This window comes from Hemicordylus capensis, chromosome 11, assembly GCF_027244095.1.
Source record: "Hemicordylus capensis ecotype Gifberg chromosome 11, rHemCap1.1.pri, whole genome shotgun sequence".
Taxonomy (NCBI): Eukaryota; Metazoa; Chordata; class Lepidosauria; order Squamata; family Cordylidae; genus Hemicordylus; species Hemicordylus capensis.
This window is the reverse complement of record NC_069667.1, coordinates 15,159,975-15,181,552: the sequence shown is the minus strand read 5'-3', so window position 1 is coordinate 15,181,552 and position 21,578 is coordinate 15,159,975. Positions and strand designations below refer to the sequence as shown.

The following is a 21,578-nucleotide window of genomic DNA, read 5'->3' as shown; positions in this document are numbered from 1 at the left end:
CCCTGATCTAAGAGATCACGAGGCTGGATGACCAGTGGCTGGCAGGGCGGGGGAGCATCAAGGTCACAACAAAAACTGCCTCTGAGTCCCACCACTGTGCCCATCACACTCAGCTTTTCCTGCTCTGATCAGAGAGAAGCAGCCCTCTGAAGTCTCGGGCATTCCCCGTCACACCCTGCGGAACTTTGGCTGGGGATGCCGGCAACTGAATCTGGGAGCTCCAGTATGGAGCTGTGGGACCAGAAGGGCTTGTGTGCCCAGTGGTCAGGGGAACCTTGAAAAAACACCCCGGCAGCTCACATGGATTGCCAAAAGGGTAGGACAAGCATCCTACTCGGCTTCAGGAGCTGTGCACGCTTCCATTTTTGACAATCTGCTAGCAAACACCTTTGAGGGGGAGGAAGCGACAGTCTGTGAGCTGGTAGGATGGTGCTGTCCTACCCAGCACTCAGCTCCCAAAGCTGGATAGGATACTTGTTCTACCCTCAGCACGTGTGTGAACTGCCTTACCATCTGGGTTTTGAAGGAAGAAGAGCTGAGAGATTAGAACAGAAAGCCAGGGAACGGCCCAGCCCAATGCAGAATCCCATACACACTTAGGCAAAGTCCTGGCATGGAGAGAAAGTGCAATTTCTTTACTACTTTCATTATCACAAAGTTATCCAGCATCGTCTGAAAATGTCATGAGTTTAACTGCCCATCTGCTGCACCCAATGAGCCCAAGTTCTAGCGTGGAAGAAGAAGGAAACCTCCGTCCTTTCCCCGCACTAGCCCTGCTACCCAGGTACGAAAATATCCGTAGAAGGCAGGCCTGGGGCTTCAACGACAGACCAGAGAAAGGGCTGGTCCTGGGGTGTGGTGCTTCGCGCAAGGCCCTCCCTGCCCTTGGAGCCAGCTCAGGGCCGGCATCCCAACTCTCCACCCACGCCCCAGGTCTCCAGCCCACCCAAGTGCTGCTTTGGCCATCAGGCCGCACTTCGCCCTTCCCTGGGGCTGAACGGCCAACCACCGCGAACAGATGAGCCTGTTGCTCCAGCGCCCTGGGCCAGCTGACACGCCCCCCTCCCCACCCTCACCGAGGCCCAGAACCTCGTGGCACCACCGCGCCCTTCAGCCTTCTCGCATAGGAGGTGGCCATGCGGCCCAGAGGAGGGCAGGCAGGAGTCCAGGCAGAGCTGGGCCCTAAACCCTTTGGGCCCCAAACCCTTTGGCCCCCACTCGGCTCTGGGCAAGCAGCAGCCAATGCTCCTGCTGCCCCACCAGCCTTGGAAAGGGGTAGTTTGGCCATTCTTGTGTTGCAAGCACAAAGGAGAAAGGGGAAAGCTCCAGGCCCGCGGTGCGAGCGAGGGCAGAGCTCTGCTTGCTCTCCGTCCTGGACCCATCCTGCCTGCCTGCCTGCCACCCCCCTCCCCTGCGGCATGCCAGCAATCTGCTCTCCCTCCCCACTCCCACACCCAGCTTCAGCTGTCTTGGCCTGGGGAAGGACTGGGAAGAGGCAAGCCAGGAAAGCAGAAGCGGAGGCAGGCAGGAGTCAAGCCCGAGGTGTGGCAACACCCACCTTCCTCGCAACCTCTCCATGACCCCATGCCCAGCCCCTGCCAAGAGTGGAAAAACACCGCCCTGCTGCTGCTCCAGGCAGGGTGCGCTCCCCAGGGCTGCCTCTGCATGCCAGGCCTTGCACGACCGGGCTGGAGCCGCCGCATGTGGCACGTGGCTGGCTGTGTGGGCAGAGCCCTCCAGCTGGCAACGCCATCTGTGGAGAAGGGAAGAAGCCGCTCATGTGCAGAAAGGCAGAGAGACTTGGGGGGGGGGGAGAGAAAGGTGGGGGAGAGGACAGCTGGGCAGAGGCCTTTGGTCCAGGAGCATGGCACCTCAATCGGAAGGACACAAAACGCAAGGGAGTCTCCTGGATTCGAGTGAATATTCACACACCCTAAAGACTGTGGCCTTGACAATTCAGCCTCCTAGCACAGAAACATAGGAAGCTGCTATAACCAAGTCAGGCCATCAGGGACATAGTAAGCTGCCATATACAGAATCAGACCATTGGTCCATCTAGCTCAGCATTGTCTACACAGACTGGCAACGGCTTCTCCAAGGTTGCAGGCAGGAGTCTCTCTCAGCCCTATCTTGCAGATGCTGCCAGGGAGGGAACGTGGAACCTAGATGCTTCCTAGATGCTCTTCCCAGAGTGGCTCCATCCCCTGTAGGTAAGATCTTACAGTGCTCACACATCAAGTCTCCCTTTCAGATGCAACCAGGGCAGACTCTGCTTAGCTAAGGGGACAAGTCATGCTTGCTACCACAAGACCAGTTCTCCTCCACCATTGGTCCATCCAGCTCAGTACTGCCTACACTGACTGGCAGCGTCTCTCCAAGGTTTCAGGCACGGGTCTCTCCCAGCCCTCCCTGGAGATACTGCCCAGGAGTGCACCTGGGACCTTCTGCATCCTAATCCACTGATCTATGGCTCCAACCCCCAAGAAGATGCTCTCTCAGCACTCACAGGTAGTCTCCCATCCAACTGCAAACGAAGGCAAACCCTGCTTAGCAAAGGGGCCCATTCATGCTTGCTACCACAAGACCAGCTCTCCTCCCTCCATCCTGCTAAGGCCTAGCAGCATTTGCACATGCCTTGCTCTCTCATCATACACACCCTTCAGTTCACATTTGCTTCCCATGTATTTATAGGCAGTGGCCTGCTTCCTCCAGCATGCCTCTATGATTCCGCATGGAAGAGCTCATCTGAGGCAACCGAGAGGCCTCAAGAGGGTGCAGGGGTGCAATCTGCCAGGGCTTCTGTGCTGCTATGCCTCCGCAGGGGGCATCACACCGGCCTGCGAATAAGCACCTTTCACCATGTTGTGACTTCTCTTCCCAGACATCAGCAGAGGATGAGCAAATCAGCACCACTGAGCAGGAGCATGATTTCTGAAGCATGATCGAAAGAAAAGAAAAGGAAAAGGAAAGAAAAAACTCACTTCCCAAGCCCAAAGGGAGCCCTGCATGAATCCACAGGAGGTTCTGGCCACAGGCAGGCAGCTCCAGATCCAATTTACATGGTTTCTCTGTAGCCACGTTCTTCTCTCCCCCGCCCGCCAGCTTCAGCTCAGTGCAGGGCAAGAGTTCACTGACATCACCCGAAATTTGGTGAAGCAGCAGGCAAGAGAACTCAGCAACAGGTGAAAGCACATGTGGCTGGAGCTTCCAAACCCACACCGACCCACAACAGCCTAGCAACCTGCATTCTGCACGCGGCCACTGACAACACACGACATGATGCAAATACACCCATTGCTCAAGGACAGCAAGTGCCCTGCTAGACCAGATCAAACCCAGCATCCTGTTTCCAAGAGCGGCCAGCCAGGTCTCTCTGGGAAGCATGCTGGCAGTGGTCATCCCAAGTTGTCCGAGAGCAAGATCCAGTATTCAGAGGTACACTCTTCTTGTACATGGGAGCTCCATTCCATTAAGAAAGCCCAGGGTGAAGGAACTCTTAGGCAAGATGCTGGCAGCAAACACTGCTGCCAGAAACGTGCTTGACATATTATGAGCACATCTATTCCTCCACTGTAGGGTCCCAAATCTGCAGCATATACGCCCTCCAGATGGGAGGAGGCCAGCTCTCTTGCACTGCAAGCACTTGCCCCCACTATCGAGGTCCATAAGAGACCCCATCCCACCCCCGCCACAGGTGCCCCTCGTAAAAGGACAGGAGGAAGGCGGGCAGACAGGCCAGCGTGGCAAAGGCAGACGGGCTTTGCAAAGGCTTCCTCCAAGCCTCACCATCCCACCAGAGCCTCCTTCCAACGGGGCAGCTGGAATCCCTGCCAGGTTCCCAAGGCGCCTCGTCCTGGGTGGGCCGGCTCGCTCACTCCCAGCATGCACAGCTGAGCATCTGCTAGACTGCTGTTCACCCCGCCCCGCCCCAAATGGCTGGGCTGGCCAGGCCCACCACCAGCCACATTTTGAGGTCCCTCAATAAGGCAGCCTGGGCGAGGGGAAACGCACGATTCCTTGGGAACCCCACAAGGGGACAGAGGAGCAGGGGTAGCAAGGAAGGCAGAAGGATGCTCAGATGAAGCAGGAGAGGGGAGCTGGTCGCTTTCGGCCCAAGAGAGACAGGAGGCCAAGCCCACCTCGGTGGAGAAGAGCTGCCTTCTCATCAGAGCTGCCGGCACTTCAGGGACATTGACCAAGAAACGGAATGGGACCATGTCAGTCCCTATAACATGGATGTTGTTGACTACAACTCCAGCACCCCAGCTGCGATGGCCTGGCTGAGGATGATGGGAGTTGTAGTCAACAGCATCTGGGAATCCCTGTTACTTGGAATACTGGATGGGACACTGCTCCAGGAAAACAAGGGTGCCCCCCTCCCCAACAACCAGAGCCAGCGTGGTGTAGTGGTTAGAGGGCTGGACTAGGACCGGGGAGACTCGAGTTCAAATCCCCATTCAGCCATGAAACTAGCTGGGTGACTCTGGGCCAGTCACTTCTCTCTCCGCCTAACCTACTTCACAGGGTTGTTGTGAAAGAGAAACTCAAGTATGTAGTACACCGCTCTGGGCTCCTTGGAGGAAGAGCGGGATATAAATGTAACAACAACAACGTTGCCCTTTAAATAGATCAAGCCCTCTTCAGATCTCTTTCTTCCAACTCTCCCCCACAAAAGATCAGTGGACTGAAAGCGCTTCTCTTCTTACAGTACTAATAGAGGGAAGGAGCAGATCCCCGGTCCAAGCCCAGGTGGCTGCTGCTCCCAGCACCTGCTCATCAACGCCAGTGGCTGTGGTGTCCACTTGAAGTAGCCCCAAGGCGTGGGGGTGTTTACTCTGGAGCCCTCGATCCTACCTCTCACATGAGCACAAACCGATCCCTTTCAGAGGCCCTGTGCCTAGTGCCTTCACTTCCCGAAGCAACGGGCACAGAGCAGGGCCTTCTCGGTGATGGTGCCCTGTCTCTGGACTGCCCTCCCTCCACCCATTCACCACACCAGGCAGGGTCCAACTCTGTTGCCTTGTCAAAAGGGACTGGAAGCCAAAGGCTTTTGCTCAGCTTTTAAGAGGATGCTGTTGTGCCCAGTTTTGTTCTGTTTTACTACTTTATCACATTCGGTTTCTTTTAACGGCTAAATTTCTCTCTTTAAATTGTTCACTGTCTCATGAATCAGTTTTGATTAAGAGGCAGGGCCGCTATTTTAAAATCAAATGGATCCATTAAAATGCAGGCCTTTCTGGGGCTGCAAAGAGAGATCCGTTCTCCATTGTGCAGGGTCCCTTCAAACACATCCCTGATGGGCACCTCTCTTGCCCTTGGTCGAAGGAGGGAGGTGCGCTTGCCAGAAGCAGGTGAGAGGAAACTAAATGCAAAAGCAGCAGCTCAGCAGAAGTCCCAAGGGGGTCCTAGTTGCACCCCTAACACCCACATCCCAGGTGCAGAGCCACCTCCTCTGTGCCCAGAATGCACAATATAATGACCAGTTTCCAGGCTTGGACAGGCTGGGGTGGAGGAGGGCGCCCAGGTGCCAGGAGCTATTCTAAGCCACGCGGAGCTTGCGCCCTGCAAGGGAGCTACTCAACCCAGCTACCCGCCTGCGCTGCAGGGGAAACAAGGGGTTACACTTGGTCAGGACTGCTGCAGGGCAAGATCCGAACCCAGTCAGGTGCCTTTTCCAACAGGCAGATATATCTCCACTGGAGGAAAAGCCAAATCTTTAGCAATAGATTTATTTGGACTGAGGAGGCATGCAGAGGAATCCAACACACGGTTTTTCATGAATTCCTCAGCGTGCCGCCTGTCCAAATAAATCCATTGCTAAAGATTTGGTTTTTCCAAGGGAGATATCAATGCAATTTTGTGCCATGGGATGTGCTGATGACCAGCCGTTCGGATGGCCTTAAGTGGGGCTTAGGCAAATCCACCGAGGTCAGGTTTCTGAATGGCTACTAGTCCTCATGGCTATAGGCTAGCGCCATGTTCAGATACTGCTGGACTACGACTCCCATCATCCCCAGCCACAATTAATTGCAGCTGGGGTGATGGGATTTGTAGTTCAGCAACATCTGGAGGCCTCCAGGTTGGGAACCCTTGACATAAGACACCAAGCCCTGTTAGCCAAGGCATCTGTGGGAACCACATTACACACACAAAGTTCTGTGTGTTTGCTGCAAGACCCACATCCAGATCATTCCAAGTGCTTGGCTGTATCGTATGCACTGCTTGGGAAATGCCTGCATGTGCAAATCACTTGTGCAACACACAGCTATTTCACAAAATGAATACGCAATAGCCCTATATTCATTTTAAAACAGAAATTGGGAAGGAGGGAACTGGCAAGCTTCCAGGCCTCCTTTTGGTTTGCATGGCAAGCATACGGAATGTGCCAGGTGGCCCACTCAGATATTGCTCGCCTGTCTGAAATATTCATGGCTGAAAGCGATCTGCTGGTGAGGGAAGAGCTCCTAGAGAACGAGGGAGGCTATGAGGCTGCCTGTAGCACAACTTAGGGGGCAGGAGTGGGGATCAATGCCAACTAGTCAGTGGTGAAGGGGAAGGACCCCAGAAGGCGAGGTGTGCGTGAAGTTATGGGGACAGAGAAGCCATCAATGACAGCCGATTCAAGCTCAGAGGCCCAGCAGAGAAGAGGGGGCTGAAGAGGCAAGTCCGCAGAGCCCAACTTGCTACCTCCCTTCAAAGAAACCTGCTTAAAAGTTCTCCAGAAAGAACAGGAAGAACACTCTGCACATGGTCAGAGATCCCATCCAAGGCAGAGGCCACAGTCTCCTCCTCTAGTCTCGTGACAGCTGCTCACACTCACACTCTCTCAGGCCAGAGGCCAGCAGCAGCAAGCACATCCCCTGGGGGCTGGTGCTCAAATTGGTCCCCCCATGGGCGTTGCTGGGCGGATGCTGCTGCAGCGGCAGTCCTGCTAAGAAGGAGTAGCAGCATCGGGAAAGGGTGCAAATGAAGGCCAGGAGGCTGCCCGCATGAGGCGGCAACGCCGACACGAACACATTCAAGATCCCGTTTCAAATGTTCCAGGGCAGCTGAGTGAACACTGGCACGGAGAAGGAGCCCTGGAGCAGAGCCCGTCCTCGGGCCCCTTCGGCCCCCTTTTTGCCCAGGCAGAGGTCACACAAGTTGTGGAGAGATGGCAGCCAGAGGCAAGCCTCCCCCAGCCTGGAAGCCGGAGCTCCCTTGCCGCTGATGATTTCCCCACCGTAAAAGGAGAGTCGCTAGTGGACTGCCAATGGGCCAGAGGAGGCCACCCACCAGGCTGGGTGCAGAGGCTGTCGCAGGGTGAGCCTGCAGAGCAAGAGGATGCTGGAGGGAGAGTTGCCATGCCCCTGGAATTCCGGGTTGCACCCGGATTTTAAGCATCTCACCCAGATTGCTTAGCCCACCCAGATTCGCCCGGATTCCAGCTTTCTTTTTTTCTTAAAGCTAAGCTCTAGCCCTTGTAGAAGCGGAGTTGTGGAACAAAACGTGCCGTCACTCTTCTGCTCAGAAATTATTTTCCAGCCAATGTACATAATACACAAATTAGGCACCCGGATTTGGAAAGCCAAAATAGGGCAACCTTAGCTGGAGGAGGAGGACAAACCCAAACACTTGCCCTCGCCCGCTGTCCTGGCCCCCTCCAGCTCTCCACCTCAGTGCCGGGGGAGGGGGCCATGGCACCCCACAGGGGAGGGAGCAGCACGCACGTGCAAAGCAGCACCCCACACAAGGAGGCAGGCTGGGCCCTGCCAGCATGCTTCTCCAGCCTGACCCCAGAGAGCCTCTCCACCCTTGGACTGGGGCGCCTAGAAGCAGCAGAGGGTTCTGGGAAGCGACCCACAAAGCAGGGAGCCCCCCCCACACACACACACACCGCCATAAGAACACCTCCCGACAGCCCAGCTCAAGAGCCCTAGACCTGGATGGCAGCCTCCCTCCGTGGGCCCCTTGCCTGTCCTTCCTCCCAAGCCGAGCACCTCCAGAGCGGCGGCCCTCGGGAGCCCCCCCACCTTCCCCCTACACGCACACACCCCCTCGCTGCTCACAGCTGTGACCTTCCAAGCATGTCACCCGCTCTGCTCTGCCTCCTTGCGCCACAGGGAAGCAGGCCCGCTCTTAAAGGAGAGGGGCAAGAGCGGGGCTGGGGAGGGGGGCCGGGAGTCTGCACTCCCCCAGGTGGGAATGGCACGCCAGGGACAGCAGGCCAGCGGCCAGAGGATCAAGACGCAACACACACACAACACACAAGAGGGGAGCTTGCTGTTCTCTTACCCTTTCACTGCAAGGAGGACAGGACGAAGATCCAACCATGCAAAATTGCACAACTTGTTTCATGTCAGGTGAGCTTGTTTCATGTCAGATTAACAAGAACGACAAAGAAGCCTAGTGAAGCCCATGGAAGATGGGGCAGCTTTCTTTTAACATCACATGAACTTCAGGGGATGCTTTTCTCTCCGCCCCTCCAACGGCTTCTTCCATTCCATTCAGAATGCTAAGAAGAAGAATCAACTTTCATAATTCTCTGCTACAGATGCCTACATTTTTACGGTCACATCCTTCCTTACGTAAGAGAACGCCGCCTTCTTCATGAACCCCACTGTCTACTAAGATCAGGGCTGCTCAACTTCGGCCCTCCTGCAGATGTTGGCCTACAGTTTCCATAATCCCCGGCTATTGACTTCTGTGGCTGGGGATTATGGGAGTTGTAGTCCAAAAACAACTGGAAGGCCAAAGTTGAGTAGGCCTGACTAAGATCGTCAGGGCAGGGCTGGCTGTAGTGACCACCAGTTCAATTGGTGGCGACTCAAAATCGGGCCTTTTCTAGAGTTGCCCCGGGACTTTAGAACATGCCTCCCTTTCTCTGAATATTTTTTAGAACGATTTGAAAACATGCCTGCTTAATTGTGCTTTTAGTTTATAGTATTACATTTTAAAAGTTTTTATCTGTATTTTAAATTTTTTAAATTGCGTTAATGTTTTAACTGTGTTTTTAGATTTTTAGAACCACCCAGAGACTTATTTACAGGTTGGTATTAAAATGTGCTGAAAAAGAGAATAAATGTCTTGGTCTCCAAATATTAAAAGTGTCAAAAAGATACATCTTCGTCTCTCTTTTTTAACTGTTGGAGAGTGTGATGCGGTGCGACAGGCAGCAACACACATCCAAGTCTGCAGCGGAGCAAACTTTTGTAGCACAAGATCTCTGGCTCCTGCCATTCGAGGCAGCTTCCGAAGATTTAACAGAGCCAGCAGGGCAGGGAGCTGCTGTCCTCAAGAAGGTCAGCCAGCCCAGGCAGGCAACATCTGCAGGAAGGCCTCAGCAGAAGGCACAGCTTGAGTAATACAGGCACAACCCAAAAGGAAGAGCCAGCCCTGGGCTCCTCCTCAAGAGGGACAATGCGCCCATCTTGGCCTAGAGACTGAAGCCTCACAAATGGAAAGCCATGTTTGGTCATCTGAAGCTCTCCCAGGACACCCGCCTTGCCCTTTAAGCGCAGAGGCGGCCTGTTGTCAAAGGACCCCCCCCCCCGGCAGTGAGTGCATGCTGTCGTCCCCCCCCAAAAGGGAATTGCACTGCGGGGTCAACAACAGGACAAGCCAAGCGCTCCAAATCCTTCTCTGTGCAACTTGCTAGCTCCGGTGTCAGATTTTCTCTCACTGGTGGGATGGGAGCTCAGCAGAGGTGGGGAAACCTCCCAAGCCAGCAGCCTGGAGGAAGGTGAAGGCAGGAGGGTCTTCTACAGTGAGAATCAGTTGTGGGGGAAACAGAGACCAGAATCAGCAAAGGCGGAGGATTTCGAGGAACAGAAGAAGAGAAACCAGAGTTGGGCCTTGGAGCACAGGAGGGCCAGCCACACCACACACAAGCAGCATGCAATCATTTGGGGAGGGGAGGGCGGGTTTTCCAGACGGAACCAAGTACCAGCCAAGAGGCCCTCTCATCATCTCCTACCATGTCAGGGGATGGGGTTTAATTCTGACCATGCAGCGCTGGTGCTTGGGGTCTTGGAAGAAGTGGCAGAGCGCCTGTGGCACCCCAAGAGCGGCCCGATCCACTCAGTTCCTGGGCCTTTGGAGGTTCTGCTCTGCCTTCGGATTGGCCTCTCGGGTTCTGCAGTGTTCACCTTTATTGGGATGCTGTTCCAGGACACCCCAATATTAGCCATCTTGAGGCATTGTGTGTGCAAGGCAGCCTACAAATCAAATAAATAACCAGAGCGCCTTGCGGCAGAGATCTGGAGGGAGCAGGTTGGTGGGGAACTGGGAGGAGGCTGAGGACGGCAGCCCAGCCCAGCCCAGCCCAGCCCACATACACACACACACACACACACACACACAAACACACACACACACACACCCCTACCTCACTCCAGGCTGGCAGAGCAAGAGGCAGCTGCAATTGCAAGATCACTGAGACGGGAGGGGAGGGAAGCCAAGCCAAGAGAGGGAGTGGATTGTGCCTGCTTGGCTCATCCTCTAACCTGCCCGGTGCTGGGAGGGGCAGAGGGTGCCTTGCACAACCCTGGCCTTGCCGGGATCTGATGTGGTTACCAGGCAGAAATCCGTAGGTCTCTGCCAAGCCAGGAAGGCAGGAGGCCAAATCCCCAGCAGGAGGGCTGCGCAGAGAAAGGGCTCTAGAACTGGCACCCAGAGGGGATCTGGGGGCAGTGGTGCAAAAAGGGGGAGCCTGTGGGGCTAGAGAGGCAGCAGCCGGGCGCAGACCAAAGGAGGCGAGGGTGCCCTGCAGCTCCCACTGGACCAGAGGTGTGCAGGGCGGGAGGCTGGGCCTGTGGGAGGAACCCAAGCAGGAAGGAGCCGCAAGCTGCAAGAGCAAGCCTGGGAGAGCGGCTGGCCCAGCCCCAGGTGGGGTGACGGCAGGCAGTGCTGCACCTTGCCCTGGCCATCTGGGAGAGGCTTACGTGGGGCCAGGAGGGAAAAGCCAGCCAGCCAGCCAGCCAGCACAGCCCTCCACGAATGCTCAGCACCACCTCCAGCATCCCGTGACGGCTGCAGAGGCCGGGGCCAAGTGAATGTAAGGTCTCTCCGGCCTGGAACTCACCCACCCCCAGCCCTGGCAGCTGCTCTGCTGCAGCAAGGCTGGGAGAAGGGCAGCGTCCAGCCTGCCGAGTGGGAGCACCCACCTCCACACCCGCCCCTGGGGAGACCAGCACTAGCAGGCGGAGAGGAAGGCTGGGCATCACCGGGGCCCAGGGCTCAGCCTGAGGAAGCCGCATTTGCCTCTCCCAACACATGACACGAAAGGGGATCCAGCACTCGGGTCAGCCCAGGACAATTCAGCAACCATGTGTGCATGTATTTCTATCACACACCCCACTCCCAAGGGTGCACCAGTCCAGCAGAGGACCAGTGATCCTGGTAATTCCACCTTCCACTTGAATCATAAAAATGCATGTTTCTTCTCCTCGTGACCGTACAGAAGAGCTGGGTATCTGTAGAGGGAATGAGAGAGGGGGTCAGCTGGGCTTCTCGTGGAGAGTGGGGAGGGTACTCCAGTGCTTGGCCATCCACTGCACTGAAGCCCCAGTCAGGAGCTGCAGGGGTGCAGCAGTGGGGGGGTGTGTGTGTTGCCTTCAAACTCTGCTCCATCTGGCTGGCTCTGGGGTAACAGGATGCTGGACCTCCCTTGGCCTCATCCAGCCAGGCTCTGGTGCCCTCCCTGCATTCAGCCTTGGGCTGAGCTCTAAAGAAACCAGTTCTGCGAGTCTGAGGCGGGGGGCGGGGTGGGGGGAGTCTGCACATGGAGCCGGCTGCTCCCCCTCCCCCTGTGACATCCCCAAGGAATTTCCTCCTTAATTCCCGCAGCAGCTTTGCACAACATTGGGGAAAAGAAAAACTTTTTCAAAATGAAAAATAAGGCAAGGAATAAATGACCGTCACGTCCACGCAGAGCTTCCTCCCTCCCCACCTTGGCGGGGGGGTGGGGGTGGGGGGAGGTTGAGCCAATCTTTGATTTGCTGCTGCTTGTTACTGCAGCCAAGAATCAAGAAGAATGTAGGGCTTGCCCCACTTCTGAGGGGTGTGTCTGCACTCACTTTTAATGCTACCTTGCTCTTCTCCCTCAGATCTCTTGGCCTTCCATCATACACTGCCTAAAGTTTTTCGTTTCTCCCCAGCAACCTTTCAATGAGGACTAGAGTCTCGCCCCGTCCCTTTGGAAGCCTCTGTTCCATGACATGCAGAGACCAGAGCAGCTTGCCTTCCCCTCTTTTCTGAAGGCAGAGAATAGAACTGGCATGCCTTGAACCGGACAGAAACGAGGAGGTCACCCAGCACAGATGCCAAGGACGGCAGCCAAGTCCTGAAAGTCTGACTCCTCAACGTCAAGGAGGACTTCTCTTATATAGCAGCTCCTGTGGAACCTTTCCAGGAGGCCCTGGATATGCCAGGAGAACAGGGCACAGCACAGCCCCAGGCAGACAAACAGAAGAGTCCTCTCTGTAATGCTGCAGGGATCTCTCCCCGCACCGAAAGCCAACTCCCTTCAGAAATCTCTACTAGTCAAACTGCTAAATAATTACAGAGCAACTCCGGGTGGCAAAGGCAGGCTCTGTAGGGTGGGATTCAGCAAACTGACAGGTGTGCGCGCATGCACGCACACTGAGAACCAACCTAATCACCTAAGGCTTAAGTAAGACCGTTTGCACACTGTGCAAGACCCATACAAAACATCCAACCCCAAACGCCGTATCCCTTTTAAAGCTGAGAGTCTGCAGACAAGGTCTTGGGTCTTTCTTTTAGAAGAGTGTCCACACTTCACCTAGCATGCATCAGGCACTTTATAAAGAGTAGAAGGACAGTGCTGGCGCTACTCAGATGCTCAGACCGCCCACTTTCACACTCAGGGTACATTTTGCATCAACTGCATTCAGGTTTGCATCATTTGTTTTAAAATAAACAGACCTGGTAATTTTTTGTTTTGGACATCTGGATATTTTCAGCAAGGAGCCGTGTGGTAGCAGGGATGTCTAAGAAAAGGCCGGCGTGCACAAAAGAAGACGCCTGGATCCCATAAGTTAAGAGACAGACTGAAGCAGCAGCAACCTCTAGCAAAACTAAATCCATGCAGCAACAGCTTGTCTTCATGAGCAAGGGGGCACCAAAGGAGGCACAGCTGCCTCTGCTTCCCAGGAGCTTGGGCTGCTCCTCTCTTTCCTGCCACACTGCTTGCAGGATGGCCATTCATCAGGTAGAGCTGCAGAGCTCTACCTGACGAATGGCCAGCCTGCAGGAAGATGAGCCGCGTCCGAGTTTGCTCGGCACCTGAAAGAGCTCTTACCTCTGGACTTCAGAGCTAAAGTCCCCACACCCCTTGGGGCCCCTCTTAGTCTTGAGTGGTGTGGCCGCCATGCTGCACTGCTGGCCCACGCTGCGCCAGGCGGTTAAGTGTGATTGTGACCTGCGCTGGGTGCTTTTGAAACGGGGGGGGGGGTTGCGCAGGGAGTGGGGAAAGAAATGTGTGGGATGGAAATATGTTAAGTTGCGTGTTGAACTGTTTTTGCTAATGCATATTTGTATAAATATACCTGTTTTATACTGTAGATGTTTATACTATTGTAGATGTTGGCCTACAACTCCCATAATCCGTAGCTATTGGCCTCTGTGGCTGGGCATGATGATGATGATGATGATTACATTTATATCCTGCTCTTCCTCCAAGGAGCCCAGAATGGTGTACTACATACTTGAGTTTCTCTTTCACAACAACCCTGTGAAGTAGGTTAGGCTGAGAGAGAAGTGACTGGCTCAGAGTCACCCAGCTAGTCTCATGGCTGAACGGGGATTTGAACCCAGGTCTCCCCGGTCCTAGTCCAGCACTCTAACCACGACACCAAAAACAGCTGGAGGGCCAAGGTTCCCCACCCGTCTTACACTCTTGTGAGTTCACTTGCTGTTTGTGCCCTCAAGAACCCATGAGTCAAATGGATGTGGGGTGTGGTGGTGGGGATGATGCTTAACTTGCAACTAGGGAGAGGGGAAGATCTCCAAAGGCCTTAAGGTCAAGGCTCCAAAATTACCTAAGTGCACCTCTGAGTGGCCTACAGAAACACCAAGCACAAAGAGAGAAAGCAGCTATGTCATCTCTATGGTGCAGGGCTACCCCACCACCACCACCCCACCCACCCCTGAAATGTACATTTCTCCCCTTCCAGATCCTCAGTCGAACCCCCAAGGCAGCAAACACAGCATTAACAAAAACAAGTTTTAGGAATAATTTTTTTTTAAGGCCACACAACAAGTGGCAGCACCAAGAATATTAAAAATATTCTTGGGATTATTTTAATGAAACGCAGTATGAAAATCTAACAACAAACCAACCAAAAATAGCAAGTAGCCATCAGAGCCCTTTGTAGAAATAAAAATCAACATTACCAGAATGCAAATTTGAATTTTAAAGAATATTATATTGGGCACTCAGCGAGAAAATGAATGAATTTCTACCTGGATTTCTCAAGGTAAGATGGCCCACAGTTTCGATACCAGAAAAGAAAGCCTTGTGACCCACCAACCACACCCCAAAAAAAAGCCTTGTGACCCACCAACCATACCCAAGATGGAGGTGGGATTCCACCAGCAGGTATCTGGATTCCAAACCATTCCGGGTCTCAGAGGCTAAAACCAGCACTGTGAACTGGGCCCAGAAACAAAAAGAAGTATCTACATTGAACACAAGCCACCTAATGGCACCGCAGAGAAGTAACCTGCCTAGGGAGCAAGAAGTTGCTGGTTCGAATCCCCACTCGTATGTTTCCCAGATTATGGGAAAGACCTATATAGGGCAGCAGTGATATAGGAAGATGCTGAAAGGCATCATCACCTACTGTGCAGGAAATGACAATGGTAAACCCCTCCTGTATTCACTGAACACATCATGTCATCCTAAAGATGAGTTCCTGTCAACAGTTCCTGTCAACAGTTCCTGTCAACAGCTGCAATTTGCACTAACAGCAATTCCTGGATACTTTTCAAAGGCAGCCTGGCCCAAAACGCATGACCTGGAAACAGGCAACCTAGAAAAGTGGTGCCATTCAACTCAGACAGGCGGCCCCCTCTGCCACCAACAGCATAAGCCAACATTTAGGAGGTGAATGTTTCCTGCAGGGGCCCAGAGGGCAGTGGGGTGTTGCTGCTGGGATGGGCAGGGACGCAGCCCCAGTACTCCCCCCTCCTCAGGGTCTCAGCAGGGACACAAAGCCTTTGGCTTTCTACATGGAAATCATGCACTGCTCTTGCTATTCCAGCCATTTATCATTATTCTTGGAACATAGGAAGCCTTCAGAATGCACTGAATTTCCAAATGGCCATCGGCCCTTTGGAAATTCCATGCATTCCTATGGCCAGGAACCAGGGCATTTAAGTGGGCATACCCAGTCAAGCATTCTAGTACACGCCCTAGAGCAGGGCTGCTCAACTTTGGCCCTCCTGCAGATGTTGGCCTACAACTCCCATAACCCCTGGCTAATGGTCACTGTGGTTGAGGATCATGGGAGTTGTGGTCCAAAAACAGCTGGGGGGGGGCCTAAATTGAGCCAGCCTGCAAGAGTCTGTACGTTCCTTGGCTTCTTGTAACAAGAACCCACCAAATTACTGTATCAGTCTATGTGAGGGGTGTGGCCATTGGGATGGGCATGGGGTGTGGCTGTCAGAGTGGCCATGGCTATGGGGGCTGTCATGGAGAGCGCCTGCACTTCTGAGTTTGCAGCTACATCACTGCCAGAAGGGGCTAAAAGCCCAGCTGGGTGGCAAGCAAAGCACCTTCCCCAAGGCATCCCACTACCAGCTCTCTCCCACTTCTCTCCTGCTTGGAAGCAAGGAATTCGACTCAGCTATTGTTCAAAATAAGACAGTTAGTTTGTTGCTGTTTTTCTAAAGACCACCGTTTAAAGCACCGTTTAACACACTTTTTGATCAAAGCAGCTACAGACGCTTTTATAGCCTGCTCCACACACCAGCTCCGCTCCAAACACCCCAAACGCTTCACCCAGCTTTGCAAGAAATATGCCCAGAGCCCCTTTCCACGAGGGAATCACACAGGCCAAATGCTAGCTGGGGATAATTGCCACCAATTAAAGGATAATTTCAGGGGTGGCACAAGAAAATGCGGCACCTGAGGTGAGGCAACGGATGCTGCCTTGCCCCACACACCTGGGGAGGGGCAGCCCCCTTTCAAAACGGACGCTTGCTAGCTCCGAAAGTGGTGCAGAGGGTAGGGAGGAGGGTGGGGTGCCAGAAGCCTCCTCGCCTCTCCTTGTGCTTCTTGCAGGCTTTGCTAAGCGTGTGGGGAGGGGCACTCCATGCAGAGCTGGCCAAGGGTCCCGTCGGTCCCAACGAGCTGCTCCAATCCTCTGCAGGCTCCCTGATCTGCCACCTGAGACCACCTCGCCCTGCCTCATGAAAGGGCCGCCCCTGGATAACTTGCATGTATATGGTGCTTGCGAGCTTCCAAACTGCTTCGCATGCAGTTCTCAAGCCACCCTGAAAGGGAGCTTCCAGAGATTGGGAACCCCACATTTCCTCATAACTAGCAGAGTGGCCTTAGGGGCCGAGTAAACTGGAACCAAAGAACAGCCCTCCCAAATCGGACCAGAAGATGGGGGAGGGAGAACCTATCCAGTCCAGCCTCCTGCTTCCCACAGGGGCCATGCAGGAGCCCAAAAGCACACCATTGCTCTCCCTCATTGTTATGTTAACCCCACAGCAAATGGTCTTTGGTGGCATACTGCCTCTCAACATGGAGGCTCTACAGAGCCACCGCATGACTATCATTCTCTTTCCCACATTCATTCCCCATCCTTCAGTGTTAAACACAGACCACTCCTTGTCTTTCTCTCATGCCTTCCAGAAGTGGCCAGCCATTCACGGCACACGCGAGGCGAGAAGTGAACTGGGGACTTTGTGGTTCAGCGCTTGGTCTCTTTGCCCCCCGCCGTCCGCCACCAGCAACTGAAAGTGCACCCGAAAGTCACGGCTGAGGAGTCAACCCAAAACCTTTTTAAGAGACGTCAAAATCAGGCACTACCTAGCAGGTGCCTGCATTGCACAGTAAACAAGGAGCCAGCCCAGTCTGGAAGAAATCCTTTGCCGAGGCTGGCAGTTTTAGCCCTCGGGCAACAACAATCGCCACGCCCCGGTCCAAGAGGGTTAGGCAGGGAAGTCGGGGCCTCAGGAGCAGAGGGCACAGCATTGTTTTCATCCTGTCCTCAGCTCTGCGGAGTTATCCAAAATCTAGCTGGAGCTACAAACTCAGCTCAACGGTTCATCTGCCAGGGTTGGTAACGACAAATGAGGGCAGCTTAAAGTTCCTGCAGCACCCCGAAGTCCAAGGCACCCCTTATCCAGGGCATAACCAAGCACCCAGCAGGTTGGCCACGGGAGGCAGCTAGAGGTTTGGCTGGACTCAACAGGGCTCATCCCGGGTTTTTAGCTAAGGGCCTTGCCGGCTGAAGTACACAGCCTCCGATGCTGCTGACCCCATGGCTCTCTTAACACCAAGTCCAAGAGAAACTGGCCTGTCCTTTCCCAAGCAATACGAAAGGAAGCTGTAGCCCACCTCCGTGACAGCTGGCCTACACGGGCATACAATAATTCTCCAAACAGAATCCAGACCTATTTTTTAAAAACCGAATACAGACAGACACACGGTGAACATGCAGCAAAAGAGCACCTTCACAGTTCAGAGCATCAGAAAGAGGAAGTCTCAAATTTCTCCGCTGGAGGAACAGAGAGAGCTGCCATATACTGAGTCAGGCCCTTGGTCCACCCAGCTCAGCACTGTCTTCTACACTGACTGGCAGTAGCTCTCCAAGGTTTCAGGCAGCAGTCTTCCCCAGTCCTACCTGGAGAGACTGCAAAGGATTGAATCTGGGCGCTTCTGTATGAAAAGCAGATGTTCTTCCACTAAGCTATTGCCCCGTCCCCTAAGGCAGGGGTAGGCAACCTTGACTCTCCAGCTGTTGAACTACAACTCCCATCATTCCCAGCCACTGATGATGGGAGTGGTCATTCAACAACAGCTGGAGATCCAAGGCTGCCCACCCCTGCCACAAGGGGAATATCTTACCGCGCTCACATGCAGTCTCCCATCCAAACGCAAGCCAAGGGAGACCCAGCTTAGCAGAGGGAACAATTCATGCTTGCTATCGCTAAACCAGCTCTCCTCCCATCAGGATGCCCAAGTGCAGGAATTCTAGAAAGAAACCTTAAGTTGCCAACTTTCCAGACTCTACCCATCTTTTCCAGACTCTACCCATCTAACTAGATCTGCTGGGAGGGCTCTGCTGGGCCTGCCGACACCTGCTGAGGCCCCTTTGTCAAGCATACGGGATGTGCCTTCTCAGTGATTGCCCCCAGGTTGCAGAACTCGATCTCAGCTGAGATCCACATGGTTCCTTCTCTGCCAGCCTTTAAGAGGAAAGTGAAGATGCCCTTTTTATTCAGGCTTCTGGCCAAGGAGTTGCCCCTCCTCTCTTAATCTTAGCTGGGTTTGTTCTATTTTTATGTTGCTTTTATTGAAACTTTATTATTGTTTTCACTTTGCTGTTGACCGCCCGGGGGTCTTAGGATGAAGAGCAGTACCTAAACAAACCAGCAGGGTTCCAATTCCTGGCACACCAGTCACCCAATGCTCCTGCTGCCTTCCTGACCCCGGAGACCGACCACAGGCTCCTCTGCAAGCCTCTCTGACACTGGGGCAGTTCAGAGCCACCTCCTCCCTTTCCGCCACTTCCTCAGCCAAGCAGACCCCACAAGTGATCCACCTAGGGGTGGTCTCTGGAAGCCAAAACATGAGAGCATCCCAAAAGCCACTGAGCCAGCCAAGCAACCCCAGCCTGCTCCGCAGATGGCAACCTTCAGATACACAGATTTAAGGCCAAGGACTCCCCAACCTCCTGGAAACAGCGGCCTTTCTACAAGGCGCAAGGCGGCAAAGCCGTGTGCCACCTCCAAGGGGCCCCCAAACAGCCTCTGGGGCAGCAGCCAGAGAATCAACCGGCTCCAGGCTGGAAGCTTTGCTCAGCCATGGATTTGCTAGCCACTGGCAGAGGTGCTCTTACCCCTGGACTTTGGGGCCAAAGTCCAGGGGCCTCCACACACCCTGCCCCCCTCCCGAAATCCTCTTTAGTCTGTCTTGGGTGGTGTAGTTTGTGCCCTCAAGAAACTACATGTTGAAAATGATGCTTAACTTGCAACAGGGGGCCTCCAAAGGCCTTTAGGTCCAGGCTCCAAAACTATCTAGGTGTACCTCTGGGCACGCCTTTTTCCAGAATGGCCCAAACCCACAGCCTGTTCCCTTGGACTGTAGTAAATCCTGGCACAGGGGAGGCGGAAGCTCTCACCACAGCCGCCAGAGGGGTCACAGCTGAGCTTTCTCCACAGTGGCAGGCAGTCCCCTGGGGCACGCTTAAGCAGGAGACAGGAACAGGTTGCAGGGAAAAAAGAAGAGTCCACCCCACAAGAAAAGCGACAGGGGAAACTGATGACTTGCCCCAATGCTGATCAGATGCCTGGCACAGACAGACCGCCAAAGGCTGCCTCCAAACCTGATACCAAGGCTGTGATCAGCCCCACTCCCCAAAGAGGAAAGCTCTCCATTGGCAGCTGCTACGTAGGCTCCTGTCCTGGCCAATGCTCCACCAAGTTCAGATGCTTTAAGAGCAAACTTTCAGCATCTCCAGGTTGCAGCTCTAACACACAAAGTATCCTGATTCCAGCACACCCAAACAGCCAGGGGCACTGCACCGGGAGAGACCCCGAGGCAGAGGAAGCAGCCACCGGCAGGCCCGGAAAGTGGCAGAATGCGAGACCAACAGGTCCAGGAGTTGCAGCAGCTCAGCTCGCCTTTCTTTCTCCTCGCTGAATGTACCCTTAGGCCTGCGAGAGAGACAGCTGCTGCCTTGCCCTTATGGCTGAACTCAGCATCATAGGCCGTGTGAAGCACACCCAAGACAACAAGAGCACCTCCAGGCATGTACAGAGTGATCTGTGGATTCCGAGGTTTGTGAGCCCAAGAGCACCTCCAGGCACACACAGAATGATCTGTGGATTCTGAGGTTTGTGAGCCCAAACCTGGACCTCTTCCACAGCATGTCTCAGCCACATCTTGGCCCCCAAACCCAACCCAGCTGGTGAGCTGGAGATCCAGCAGGGCAGCCAAACCCTGAGCCCACGACCAAGGAATGGGGCCAGGCAAGAGGAAGGGAAGGGAAGGGCCCTGAAAGCAGTGGATGCACACAGCCCAGGAAGGGTCCTTGGTTTCCAAGAGGTCTCCCCCTGCCCAAAGGCCACGGACTATCGAGCAGCCCCACTCCAGACACACACACATATATACACACACACATATCCCGGGGTACAAAGAGAACAGCCTCATCATGCTCACTGCCTCCTCACCAGAGTTTAGCCTTTTAGGACCCCAAACAGAAAAATGCTGCAATGCATTATAAAGAAGAAGAGGAAAGCACGACCTCTCCTACTGAGTTGCTACAGGGGATCGAGGCACTTACTCCTGAATGCTCCACCTCGGGAGCCCCCTCTGCCTGCCTGCCTGCCCGCCCGCCCCTTCTTCCTCCCCCAGCCCTCCTCCACGTCCCAGCTGTCAGCTCTGCAGCAGCAGCAGCTCCGGCGGCCCGGCCCGCCCCCCAGGGGTGGGAGTGGCGCGCAGGCAGGAAGCGGCGCCTCAGCAGCAGCAGCCCACGCCGGAGTCCCCTACCCCGAGTCCGCCGCTACTTTGCCAGCCGCCTCTCTGCAGTCGCCCAGCGCGGGTCAGGTGCGCCAAATCCACAGCGCAGAAGCGCGAGCGGGAGCTGGGAGGAGAGGCGGGGGCCGCCTTTGTGGCTGGGCACTAGGCAGCCTCGCCGGGAGTCCAGAGGGGGTCAGGGGCTTGGAGACGCCTGAGGAGGCTCCCGGCCGGCGGCGGGGCTAGGCTGGCGCGGACGCTGCCTCCTTAGGGCGGCGAGCGAGATAGCGCCTGGACGGGGAGCGGGCAACCGCCGCCCCGCCATCGCTGTCCCTGCAGGCCAAGGGTGGAGGCTGGGCACACCCCGGCGCCTCCCTCCAGAGAGCGCTCTGCCCGCCCGCCCGCCCTCGCCCTCTCCCCCTCCCTCGGCTTCCTGGGCAGGCGGGGAAGGAGGCGCCTCCTCCGCCAGCCACGCAGCGACCCACCCAGGCTGTCGCCGAGGGGGACGGGGCACTCACGGTCTCTGCGCGGGACCCCCGACCGGCTGTCGGACCGAGGGAGGGCTGCGCCCCCAGCCGGGCTCCTCCGTCCTGCCTCGCCGCCGCCTTCTCCGCCTCCTCTCCGCTCCGCGCCTCGCCTCCGCTCCGCCCGGAGCCGCCCGGCAGTCCCTGACCCCACCCAGCGGCTCCACCCAGCCGCGGCTTCTCCGCGGGCTGTCAATCAGCAGCGGCCTGCGAGAGCTGCAGTGGCCGGTCCTTGCGCCAGCTGGGAGGGAGCGAGGGAGGGAGCCGCGCGGTCCCTGCTGCCGCCCTCGCCCGAGGGGTGGGCGGCGGCGGCGAAGCCCCACCCGGCTGCCTGGAGAAGGGGCCGCCGACGAGCCTCT

General features: G+C 55.2%; 1 protein-coding gene across 2 annotated transcripts in view; it reads right to left on the bottom strand.

The window, feature by feature from the left end:
• Positions 1-21,345, bottom strand: part of KLF8 (KLF transcription factor 8) — a 62,405-nt gene extending 41,060 nt beyond the window's left edge. Inside the window, exon 1 of one of the 2 annotated variants that reach the window (XM_053274323.1) lies at positions 21,214-21,345. The gene's annotated coding sequence lies outside the window, so the exon portion shown is untranslated. Of the gene's footprint in view, positions 1-20,728; positions 21,054-21,213 lie in introns of those variants that run through there. The other variant, XM_053274324.1, reaches the window with a different exon arrangement.
• Positions 21,346-21,578: the final 233 nt, after the last annotated feature.